This window comes from Perna viridis, chromosome 1 (genome assembly GCF_037379345.1).
Source record: "Perna viridis isolate PV_CMFRI_1.1 ecotype Kerala chromosome 1, ASM3737934v1, whole genome shotgun sequence".
NCBI classification, from domain to species: Eukaryota; Metazoa; Mollusca; class Bivalvia; order Mytilida; family Mytilidae; genus Perna; species Perna viridis.
In genome coordinates, this window is record NC_142445.1 from 8452163 (window position 1) to 8465463 (window position 13301).

At 34.6% G+C, this 13301-nt stretch overlaps 1 long non-coding RNA gene across 6 annotated transcripts; it reads right to left on the minus strand.

Moving 5' to 3' along the window:
- Positions 1-787: 787 nt before the first annotated feature.
- Positions 788-13144, minus strand: LOC148627105 (uncharacterized). 6 transcript variants are annotated; one of them, XR_015919728.1, is made up of 3 exons: positions 12287-13144; positions 3123-3227; positions 788-1614 (listed from the first exon to the last, which is right to left on the minus strand). It is a non-coding gene; the product is annotated as an uncharacterized LOC148627105 (long non-coding RNA). The 6 variants fall into 6 exon arrangements; XR_015919727.1 differs by having other exon boundaries at positions 3123-3300; XR_015919729.1 differs by lacking the exon at positions 12287-13144 and adding an exon at positions 3329-9721.
- Positions 13145-13301: the final 157 nt, after the last annotated feature.

The following is a 13301-nucleotide window of genomic DNA, read 5'->3' on the forward strand; positions in this document are numbered from 1 at the left end:
TTTTCAATAGACCCTGTTGTGCTAAATGTGGCATAGTCAATGAGCATGGGTAGAACATGCTCTATTTTCACTTCCGCGAGTAAAATTCTTTTGTTCTACTCAAGCCCTACCTTGCAGAAATGTATATTGAGCATGCTCATTAAGTTATCACAAAAGGGTCTATTGATTATATAAATATGAGTTGTTTGATTTTGATAAAATTTAACAACAAAATTCCAAAAAAAAACAGGAATGTTGGTTATGGCCATATAAAAATTCAACTTATTACTAGTGTATTTATGTATGGGGCCCTCTGAAATGGCATCACAAGGTTCCATACCAACAAAGTTAGGTTCAATCTAATGAAAACTAGATCTTGTAATTTGTCCACTACATTCCCACATGTGGGAATGTAGTGGACAAATTACAAGATCTAGTTTTCATTAGATTGATTTAGGCTAGGATTAAATTTGGGGTGGTTACAGTATAAATGAAGGAATTAAGGACCAAAAACAAAAGTGCTCATGGTTTCAGGGCACTTACTTAAGTAAAAATGAATGGATCTCTATGAAATTGTACTTTTTAGTTTCACACCACAAAACAAAGGCCTTTTCTTTAAAATAAATGTCTAAATACACATTTTTAAGTAGTTCACCACTTCATTTTGGTCAGAACATTATTCACTTGAAAAAGGTGGTTACAGATTTCCTGATGATTCAATTATGTTAATAAATCTCTTATTGAATCTAAAAATTTTCTGTTATCATTGAGAACATCATTGAAGTGCAATGAATTGACTATAACACTATAACAGTTGCTTCTATTTAATAATCAGTTCAATACAAATACGTTGTGACTGTAAATTAAAAGTATCTGTGATTTTATCTGCTGTGATATTTGACAGAATTTTATATTCATGTAAATAAAGTATCTATAGACAAGAAGTTCTTGACTCTGATGTTTGTTGTTTAGTCTTAAAATATAAGTACTATGTTCCTGTATAAAGGCAAGTTTCCTCATTTTTAGCCACTTAGGCAGCAATCATTTGATTTTCTGTTGAGGATATGGATTTTATTCCAAAACAAGTTGATTTTTTTTCCCTTCAGATAAAAATTTAAAGCTTTTGAAAGCTGGGAGAAAACATTTTTTTCACAAAAAAAATTCATAGTCAACCCCCTTGAAAATCTAATGGTTGCTGTCCTAATGATGGCTTTATGAAATTTACTTTTCTTTCCAAAGTACCTAATGTAAACATATTTTTCAATTTGAAATTTAGTACACTGTGATAATTAATACATTTACAGTTAATGTTGTTAATTGTGTAGTAGTGATAGTCAGTACACAAGTTCATAGAAGACATGTATATGTTTACACAAACAAAATGTCATAGGTTATTTTACAGTATATCTTGAAGTTAGATTTAATCAGCTGACCTCATTTCCTTCGAATCATTTTATATGTATTGAAATTTCTTGTTTTAGTTTTTGTTTTTCCAGTATAAGGATCGGTGTAGTCTGTCCACGAAATATAGGGGGTCTTTTGTATGTCAACATCATCGTATTCCACATCTTTGCCGATGAACATCGAGTTTGGTGGACACTTTACTTTCATATGATACACTATGGATAGTATCAGCTAAAAAAGACAAAATCTTTATAATGCGAGCAATTCTTCAGAGTTTTGATTCCTATGTCACGTAAGGTGACTGTAGGTCTTCAGTTGGGTTACTCTATAGGGTCTATGTACACATCATTTATCCCTACATTTTTTTCTGCATCACCATGGGGATGGCAAGTTTAGTAAGTAAGTTGGCTCTTGTCTATCCGTCAATCTTTGTATAATCAGTAACTGAATATAAAAGTATTGAATCAATATTGAAAATGTGCACCTCCTTTTTTTGAGATATTTGACAAATATTGTCCTACATTTTTAATGTGTCAAGGGTATTGTGTAATCTGTGACTCAATGTATATTAAACAAGTATAATTTAAATTTTGCATACGTTTATATACATATTGAAGATATGAGACTTCTTTTATACGCAAATTCGACAAATGTTAATTTTTAACTTTTTGAAGTGGTATCCCCCTTTTTTTTCACTTTATTGCTTTACTGTCAATAACAGAAAGTCTAGATATTCATTATAACTTGTGAAGTTGTGTATTGAAGGTTACCCGGATTGTAGCATAGAGGCCATAAACAAAACATGTAACAGAACTTCTTATAGCACCATATGATGCCATTAGAACAATCGATGCTACCAAACCAACAATACCTGTAATAAAATATAGGGAGATTTCAGATTTTTTTTCTTTAATTTTTTATACTACCACTGTACAAGTGGGTTGTATATTGGAATCACATTATCTTTCATTCTAACCGTCACTCTGTTCATACACATATATATATTAAAAGGTATAGAAAATAACTATTATAACTGTTATTTTTATGTAGAATTGTTTTTATTTCTAAGAATGTATTAATAAATACTTGTACTCCCAAATTTTTAAGGATATTAACATTCTCATTAGTCAATGGCAAAATGAATTTCGCTGTTTTATTCAGATTCCTTAAAATTATTACAATATAAAGAAGATATATTTTCATAAAATGCTTTTTTTTTTTTGTTCAATTTCATATTATGGATAATGAGCTTAAGTATTGGTCTCCAACTCGCCCAAGTGTGCATGTGATACATAGTCTTCGTGAATTTAACAACATAAAATCTAAAATAAGATTTCAGTTTTCTGAAATGGCGAATAAATGTTAATACGACTTGCCATACTAACTCCAGAGAAGCGTATACATTCCATTTTTTTAAATGTCGACCTTATCATAAGGGTATCACACTCTATGCTTCAAAAACTTTGAAACCGTGTATGAACAGGGTTGTTAATCCGACATTGAATCGGATGCAATTCTAACATTAAAATTTAAAAATTCAAAGATAAAAACTAGAAATGCCGTGATAAGTTGACACTTTGAAAATAGATATCGGGTTTGTTGGTAGTATAAAGATTTATGCCGGACCAAGAAAAAGTTCAGTCACTAAAATAGGAATACCATGATTAAAATCGAACATTCTAAATTGTAAGTTTGAAAATTAAAGGTACAAATGAACAACCAGCACAAGTTCTGATTACCTGAGAAACGCCATCAAGTCCAACCCAACACAAACCACAATCATAACAGCATTGCCAGTAAGAATAGCAAGATCTCACACATTTTTTCCACAGTAGTATATGCGGCTGCACAAAGAAAAGAATGCTAATAGTTGTGACAGGAAGACGAATACTTGAATGTAGATATATATGATCAAATCTGAAAATAAGATGTAAATACTGATTACCTTATTATTATTTTTTTATCCAGATACAAATTCCGCGAGTGAGTGATTTGGTAGTTCCTACTAAGCGCGGTGTCTAGAAAACAGTTTCGATAGTATTACGGGGCGCCGAATGGGACTTGATCTTTTTGTAATCAAAATCAATTTTGTGAGACAAAAGTCTGTTTTGTGTCAATTCAATTCCGTGTCTGTGTCAAAAAAAATACAATTTTGTGAGATAAAATTCAAATTTGAGAGACAAAATTCAATTCTATGTCACAAAAGTCAGTTCTGTGTCATAAAATTCAATTTTGTGTCACAAAAGTCAATTTCGTATGTAAATTAATTTACAGAATCCTTTGTATATGCAAATGAATTTTAAAATGCGCAGCCCGTGCAGGTCCGGGTATCAAAAGAATAGGCCTGCAGCAGCGCTATGCTTGTCGTAAAAGGCGACTAAATAGTGCTCAGAAACCTAGCCGGGGGCTACGCGCTCTGCCCACAGAGCAACTGGGATGTGTGCCCCAGGTGGTGGAATGGGGTACCCCTGGCGTGTTACATGCTGGGGTACATGTCAAATAGGAAAACCTGACCGCAAACCACAGTGGTGCACCGTGTTGGGAAAGATGCCACCTTCCTCGCACGTTAAAGAACCCTGCTGTGGTATTCGATAGGAGTAGGAACCTGTGCGCTCCGCCACAGGAGGCTAAACTGCCCGATCCTACCCATCCCTCCCTTTTATCTTGTGGCAATCAAAATGTGTTGACCCTATGATCCTTGTATCCCATCCCCTTTTTTCATTTCATCATCATCATTTCATGTTCATTTTATCATCACTTTCATGTACATCGCCTGAATATAGCTGAAATATTGCTGCTCGGGCGTTAAACCCCAACAATCAATCAATCAATCAAAATGTGCAGCAACATGTACACGTGTATTACAAATTTAAAGCATTCACTGCAATACAGTGGATAAGGTACGAATGTGCATGGTTATAATAAAAAAAATATCAGATATTGTTAGGGTATACATAACCCGCTGTGTCACTTAATCTTGAATCTAAAGATAGATCATTTGAGCATTTGTAAACAAATCTCGCCCGACCTTTTCCACTGAACCGAATTTCTTGTGTCATACATCAATAGAATCGGAATGAAATAAGGCACCGACCATTTTTATATTAAGGGGGGTTGGGCGGCTGGGATATTTTTGAAAAAAATATTAATTTCACTTTGAAGAAAAATAAAATATTTTTGCTGTGGCAAGAAAAAAATAAATGAAGTTGCTTAATGGTAAAAATAAAATAATTTTGTACTCTGTTTTTCATAAAAAAAAATGTTTAGGTAGAAAAAATTTTTAAAAAAAGACAAGGGAAGGAGAGGAGAGGAATCTCACGTACATATAGTGAATGTACCATAAACTGCCATTCAACATGTTAAATTATGTATGAAGAAGTATGTAACAAATGTCTTTAATATTAACATTTTACGGTTTCTAGTCGAAAAATTCATAATGTTATAAAAAGCAACTTAATAGATATCAATATCCAGAGACTTTTGTGTTATATTAATCCAGTTTGTTAAACAAATTATTAGAAAGATGCAAAAAAAAAATACGCCAACTACCCCTAAACATTATGACCAATTTAGATTTTATCTCCAATAGGAAAGATAAGAATTGCATGCCGTCCGATTATTCCCCATTGTGGAAATTATGTAGACTTCTTGACTATTTTTTGCTACCTATATATAAAGATCAAGGAACTTATATACGCATGTATACAAGCATGTTCAGTAATTAACTAATTACGGCGACTGAAAACGTTTACTTTGAAATGAAAAACAAAGACTTTGCTATACTTTCGAGCAATGAGAACTTCTAATATTATAATTTGTTCTAATAGAATTAGTTCTTAATGCGATGTGCAATGAGGACAGTCCTTGCCCTGACATATGCGACATACAAGTGTAAGAACTTATTAACTTTATGGTTGAAAAGTTCCCAAACAAGCACAACATAATTAGTTTCGAGATGATGGTTTTGTTGTCTTTAATGGGTCTTTTGATCAACTTCAAATGTTATTTAATATTGCTAAGAAGAACCTGAACTACTCAAATTTACTTATACGTTTAATAGTAAATTTTGTAGAGAAAGTGCAATTAAATCCAAATGGAATAGGGTGAAACCATACGACACTTAAGACTTTATAGTAGTCCAATGTGCTTAATGCACATTCTCATAAGTTTTAATTCATTAAAAAGTTACTCGAATACAAAATATAGCAGAGCGTGTGCTCTCAGACTTACAGTCAATAAAAAATAATAAGTTATTAACATTTGTAACAAAATATATCAAACATAACACACAATCTCGTATTTGTTACGACAACACTGGTCTTATATAACTAATGGCCCTGAATGCTCTCAACTATTAGAACCACCACTAAAGCACACCCTGGTCAAACCTTTATAATGCACATCTTTCATGAACAATTAAACTATTACTCCATAGCACTTTTTATCTGTTGAAGATAAAATCATCACATGTATATACCGTTCTTTATATATACATCTTTTACATAATTCTTTAAATTACGAAACTATTTAATATTTTCACTAAATGATCTGAAGCCAATGCAACGTTCCTGAAATATACCTGTGATATGTGTATATGTATTACAAAATACATTCGATTTCACTTAAATATAATTTTTCATCCGCCGATGAAACTTTCGCCCCTTAAGACTGCCGCAATGATTGCAAGCTGCAGCGTGGAGACATTATATGAAACCGGAAAAGCTGTCCAGGCTGCAATAGAAATAGAGCGCTACAACCTTGATATTTTGGGACGAAGTTAGATGGATATCGTCTGGAGCGGTAATACTATCTTCAGGGCAAATTCTACTGTACTCTGAACCACAAAACGAGGATGGCATCCATCAAAATGGAGTAGAAATCTCACTCAACATGAAGGCCAAATCATCATTCATCGAATGGAATTCTGTGAGTGAAAGATTTATCGTGGCAAGATTTATGTCAAAGATACAAAAAGTAAGTCATTCGTTGCTACGCTCCGTTGCTATACCAACGTAGTAGAGGAAAAAGACAAAGAAGAGTTTTATAACCAGATCCAAACTACCCTAGATTGAACAACACTTGGGGCATCTTGATTGTAATGAGCGACATGAATGTCAAAGTTTAAAAAATATAACACAGGGAGAGAACTCATCACAGGGAAGGAATGAATTTTGGTAACATTAACGAAAATGAAGAACTCAGTACGCAGATTTTTGCTCCCAGAACGATATGTCATAGGAGGTACGACATTCCAACTCCCCTCCCTCACAAAAATATACACAAAACAATCCGGGTGTCTTCATATATGAAAAACTGGAATCCAGATAGACCACATTAAAGAGTAAAATCCACATATAACACCACATGCCAAGAAGAACTTTGATTCTCAAAGGAATCAAAGCCATTGTTATCTGACGATATATAACTTGACCAGGTCAAGACAAGATTACTGAAAGAATGGTTGACGAGCGAACATATAAGCATAAGGAAAGAATTAAAGAGAAAGGAATAGACAGGATAAAAGAACCTCATCAACGAGCTCGCTTCAAAAGCAAAGAATGCAATAATGCAATGGGCAGAAATGACACAAAAGCTGAGTACATTACACGCCAACTGACAGGTAGAAAGACTAACGCATCCAAACCAGTGAAAGTCAAAAATGGCAATGTGATAACAAACCTAGATCGACCACTTTTAAATGGAGAAGATATATCAGACATTTCTGATCTGCCTCATGGAGAAGACCTTGATGTTGATACTGGCCCAATTTCGAAGGTTGAAATCATAAAAGCCCTTCGAATAAGGACTGGAAAAGCACTAGGACCGGTACCGAACCAAATTTCCAGGTCTTGGAGATCAACACGGAAAAACCTACAACATCTCGATTGATTGATTGATTGATTGTTGGGGGTTAACTCCCGAGTAGCAATATTTCACCTGTTCTGTTGACACTCTGACCTGCATGGGGCCCTATATCACCTTGCATGACCTGTTTGAAATCATCTGGGAAACAGTCGAAATCCCTGAAGAGTAGAGTTTAAGCTACGTCATTATGCTTCCAAAGAAGGGTGACCTGAGCAACTGCCAAAAAACTGGAGAGGATTCAGCTACTCTCCAGAATCCGATGCGGTCGATCATGTATTGACCAAAGTGCCACATAACGGGTCATCATCGAGGAGTAAATAGAATGGCAATCAGCCCTCTACATAAACTTCGTGGACTTCAAGAAGGCCGTAGTATAGTTAACAGAAATGCATTTTGGAAGGTACTAAGACACTTTGGAATCCCTGTCAAATTGTAAAGATTATCCAAGGACTCTACGAAAACACCAAATACCAAGTCATCCACAATTCAACACTCTCACCATCCTCCAATGAACATACAAGAAATACTCCAAGGTTTTCTCCAGTCATTCCTTATTTTCTATATAAGTGTGCAAGAATTTTAATTAGTTATAATATACAATCATGAATTTACTCATAGACTGCTTCTTGCCTAATTGATATATTTTGGGGTGCTAAAGGGCTATAGACTCTAGATTGACAATGCATAATTGATTGTGACGGGGGCTGCTTCCCTGCACAAGTCCCAGACTTTCTTGTGTTATCGCAGGGGAAGCTAATCCCGGCCTGCACGAGTCCCAGACTTTAATTCTCGTGCTCTGTATGCTTTAGAAAAAAGAAGCAGCTCCTCATCAATTCCTGGCTACAGACAAAGCCATGTCTTGTTAAGGCCAAGTAAATTTCATCCAAACCTCATCAAAAATATGGGGTGGTTGGGAGGATTTTATTTTTTATTTTTTACTCCTTACCAGATATTTGCTGGCTTAATTTTATCTTTTTGGTGTAAATCCAAAGCCACATCAGTTTCAGAGAAGAAACATTATTTTGGTCACCAAGAATGAAAGATTTGTATATTATAGTGCCTAAATACAAGAAACTGAAGTGAAAAAAAATTCCTGATTTTGAAATTCCCATCCTATTTTTCAAATGTCATTTTTTTAGGACCGGGAGGGTATGTAAACCTATTAATTAATTTTATTTAGTCTTAACAGGAATACAATATTTGATTATCTGAGTTTTTACTTTCATATGTCCTCCCTTGGTATTTATATAGTATTTTCCATTTATTGTTTATCGTAAATTTGACTAGCAAAAAAAACCTGTCATATTCCTGAAAAAAAAAATATAATTCAACTGCTGTTGAAAAAATTAAATAATTTTAAGAAGAGCAGAAAAAAATTATTTAGTAACAGAATCTATCTGTATCTGGCAAAAAATCGTGAGGGATAGTGCAAGAAAATAATCTTTCGCCGACTTTGACAGATGAACAAATGTCACCGCACAACATATTTATATTATGATTTTCTTGGCTAATCTGATGATTCATTTCTTTTTCCAGCAAAATTTGGGACAAATACATTAATTAATACAAATTATTTAGTCAAATTTTAACAAAGGTCGGGCAAAAGGATTTTATGGTTGAGTTGAAAGATGTCAGGAAATGATCACGTGATTCACCTGGGAAAATCCCAATAAATCGACAGTAGAAATATCGCGTATTTTAAAACCTGTTTTATCAAACAAATATCATAGAAAACGTATAATAGCAATTTTAGTAATTTCAAAACACTTTTACTGTAGAATGCAACTTAAAAGATATTTTTTAATTTCACGTAAATCGGCCTTAGTTAACCGTCCTGCATTGCTCAAAGCAATCGGAATCCTGCGTCTGCGAGGCCCGCGGTTACTATAGGTGTAAAACCAATATTAAAAGTCCCATTACTTTCTATGTTGAATTAAGCAGTTATCAAGGTCCCAGTCTTTTGTAAAGTTTATTAAAATGCACTTTAACAGGTTTTATCACAGGGGGGGGCCTTTAAAGATTCTCATCAAATTTGCTGCCTACCTTTAATGGCTTCTAAGAAAGAACGGTGAAGTGAAACTAGGCAGGTACTGAAAATACTACTTTCCTTTTGGAAATTTGACAAATCAATGGGCTTAAGATCTAGACTCTAACAAATCATTCTCTACATCAGAGTTCAAAACTGTTGTAGTCAGTGTGTACCTGACATGATTAGTTTTCATATGATACCTAGTTTACATATACTGGCTAAATGACCAAAAATATACAATGCATCCTATGAACTACTTTGTTTTTTACGAACTACTATCTTAATAGTGGTATTATACCTATATCCAATGAGAAACATTACAAAATCGTGTTAAGACAATTCATTTGCATATCTAATTGGTTCTGTAAACTAATTTGCATACAAAATAGACTTTTGTGACAAAATTGAAAATTTGTAGTAATGTATGTTATAAATTTTGTTAATCAAAATTCATTTTTGTTGAATAAAATTCACTGTGATCAGTGATTTCAGGTTGCCCGGGAAACAAACTTGTAATTAAGACCAAGCAAAGCGAGGCAAGAAAATTTGAGAATAGAATTTGTTAGAAAAAAATGGATTTCAGTCAAAAAATATTTCCCCCAGCCTTTGTGGCCCATGTCTAAATTTCGGGCTGACAACAAAGGCCATGTATTAGTCTATAGTGACCGATTTCTCATTAAAGTTGATATTGTAAAAACGGGCTTTAACCATGTTATTCCAAAGCCGTAGATGAATGGATGTGGTTAAAAAACAGGGAATATATATTAAGTCCCTGAAGAAATTAATTGAAAAAAAAAACGAAAATCGAAGTACTCGATACATTTCAATACATTAAAGAACCCAAAGAACTTTCATTTTAATGAAAATCACTTAGTTTGAAATTCAATTTTGACATTTCCCCCGTTTTGGACCAAATCAAAATTAGGACCAAAAATCGAAAATCTAATTAAGAAATTATTTATAGGGGTCTAGTCACATTAGTGTCATTGGTTGGGTCTCTTTTACCCAGCGTTGACGGGCCATAAAATACGAATATAATATGAAGACCATGTAACCTGTGTGTAAATGAGTACAACACATCCATTGTATAAAGATGGATTATAATCTTCGATTCTGTGATTATTTCAGTGACATTAAATAGACTTGGTATGAACTAAGGACACCACACTCTGCTAAATTCACATATGTCAAATTATGTAATAAATGAGATATGACTTCATTTCGTCACTTTGCAAAAGAAGAGATTGTGGAAAACCATAAATCTGTGCTATCCTCTTTTTGTCTCTCTACCAAGGACGATGATTGTGATTTTCCGTCTATGTACTGGATTCCTAAACTCCACAAGAATCAACACAAACAACGTTTCATAGCTGGATCTGCAAAATGTACCACCAAACCTCTTTCAAAACTTTTAATTTCTATACTCACAACTGTTAAAGAGGGTCTACAGTCCTACCACAATACTTGTTACTCTCGTAGTGGTATTAATTCAATGTGGATCCTAAAAAATTCAAAAGATCTTTTGGAGGCAATCAGTTCAAGACTATTGTCTGAATATAATAGCATTAAAACCTATTTTTCAACACTGTATACTTCTATTCCCCATACTCAGTTAAAATCCCGACTTAAAAACATTACACATCGTTGTTTTTTCCAAAAAAGATGATACACCTAGATACAAATATATAGTTCTTTGTAGAGATTCCTCATACTTTGTGAGAAATAATTCCAAATCATCTTCCAAATATACACAGGAAGATATCTACAAAATGCTGGAATTTTTAATTGACAACATATTTGCCCAGTGTGGTGGACGTGTTTTTCAACGAACGGTCGGCATTCCAATGGGAACAAATTTTTGCTCCTTTACTTGCTGACCTTTTCCTTCACTCTTATGAGGCTGACTTACTAGCTGATCTGATCCGAAAGAAAGAATATCGTTTAGCTAGATCCTTTAATCTCAGTTTCCGCTATATAGATGACGTATTATCTTTAAACAATCCTAATTTCGGGGATTTGATACATCGCATCTACCCAAAGAACTTGAGATAAAGGATACTACAGACACTGTGAGGTCAGCCTGATATCTTGACCTACACTTAGAAATCGATGGTAAAGGAAAACTTCTGACCAAACTTTACGACAAACGTGATGACTTTTCATTCAAAATTGTCAACTTTCCTTTCATCTGTGGCAACATCCCTTCAGCACCTGCGTATGGAGTGTTCATATCACAACTCATACATTATGCCAGAGCTTGCCGAAACTACGCATATTTTTTGTATCGCGCTAGAACTCTAACAAATAGGCTTCTGGAATAGGATTATGTTGCTACAAAATTGAAGTCATCACTACAGAAGTTTTATGGTCGTCATCATGAACTCGTGGATCGTTATGGTGTATCCATCTGCACCATGAAAACTGATTTGTTCATCGAATCATAGTATTCCTTTCCTCGTTTGTCTACCCCGGACTTGACTTTTCATGAGCAACTCGGCGGGTGTTTCTAGAAAAGTAGAGGACGCTTACCCTACCGGTGCACCTGGTCCATGCTCCCAGTTTTTAGTGGTGTCCGAGTTCCTCATTTGCTTTTGTTACTTTGTATGTATGATTTTAGTTACTTTACGTTCTTTGTTGTGCATGTCTGTTTTCCATATCTGGTCTTTGTCTCTGGGTTACATTCTTTTGATTACCGATATAATCTTGGTTCCCTTGATTACTCTTTTGCATTTCGTATTGTCAATTCCCCTTTCGTCTGGTAACATTACGTTAAACTTTGATCGCGCGTATGGAGTTTTAATCTTTTCATTGCAACACGTTAAGAGCTTGTTGATGTGATTCGTTTTCTATCGTTTAACGGAGTGTCTTGTTCCAGCACGATGTCTTCTCTGCACAATTTGTCATCGGTTTCTTTGCAGCGAAAATGGCATGATAAAAAAACTTGAATCTAGGTAAAACAGAGGACGGTTTTATTTGATTGTCAATATTAAATAATTTTTAAAAACCTACCACCAGATTTGCAACGACGTTGGGTATCTTGCGGGCAACTACTCTCCTCAATAAGTTGGATAAGACCAATCAGTGACATTAAAGTTCCTACAGCCTCTAAAATAAACAACATGAATGCAAAACCACAAGAATTTTCCCTTTTTTTCTCACTTTCGACGCCATGATCATCAAAAACTATATCATCACCTGTATCATATGTTGCTTGAGCCAAGTTATTCTAGCTTGGACTGAATTGCATCACAGAGGCATTTGTCTGAAACACCATACCATTGGTCCTCCCTCCTGGTCCATGTATCGAAATATTTGGAACTTCTCGAAGATTATTCATATTTTCATTGCGGTGTGGTCCCCGTATTCCAACATCTCTATGTTCGTAGTGTGATATAGAAAGTTGTGCCGGTGGTTGGGGATTGGAAGCCCGAAGTAACTGGAAATTAGAATCATATTGGACTGGCTTCTGTGTTGCGTTGATGTTGTTATCTTTTCCTTGCCATCCGAGATTAGAGAAAATTGAATAATCCCTTCTTCCTTGTTCCCGTGCTTCGTTGTTCGTGTTTCCAATCCTGTGTTCGGATTGCCTTTGAGGAAACTGATGATATGACAAGTAAGCTTCATAATCATCACTACCATAAAAAGAACTCGAAGCTTGAGAGTAATAGGGTGCACTGTAATTGCCACCGTGCCATCCTGGTGGTGCAAAAGGAGAAGTCATAGTTTCAACGGAAATGGTACAAAGTCCTAGACCGACGAAATTAAAGAACTTAAGCAGACAGAAAGCAACTTGCGAACAAAAATCAATACATGTATATCTTTGTACCGAAAAATTCACCGTTATCTAGTAGAGAAGTGCAATTTTTAGGTTTTTATCAGCCCAGATTGCATTTTATTGACATATTTAACGTTCATTTATCTCACGTTCAAGATAGGAGGGAGACACTTACGCAAATACGCAATAAAATGCTTCACATATGACCGCAGATGTCGAACCCTTAACAGTTCTAACATTATAATCGAT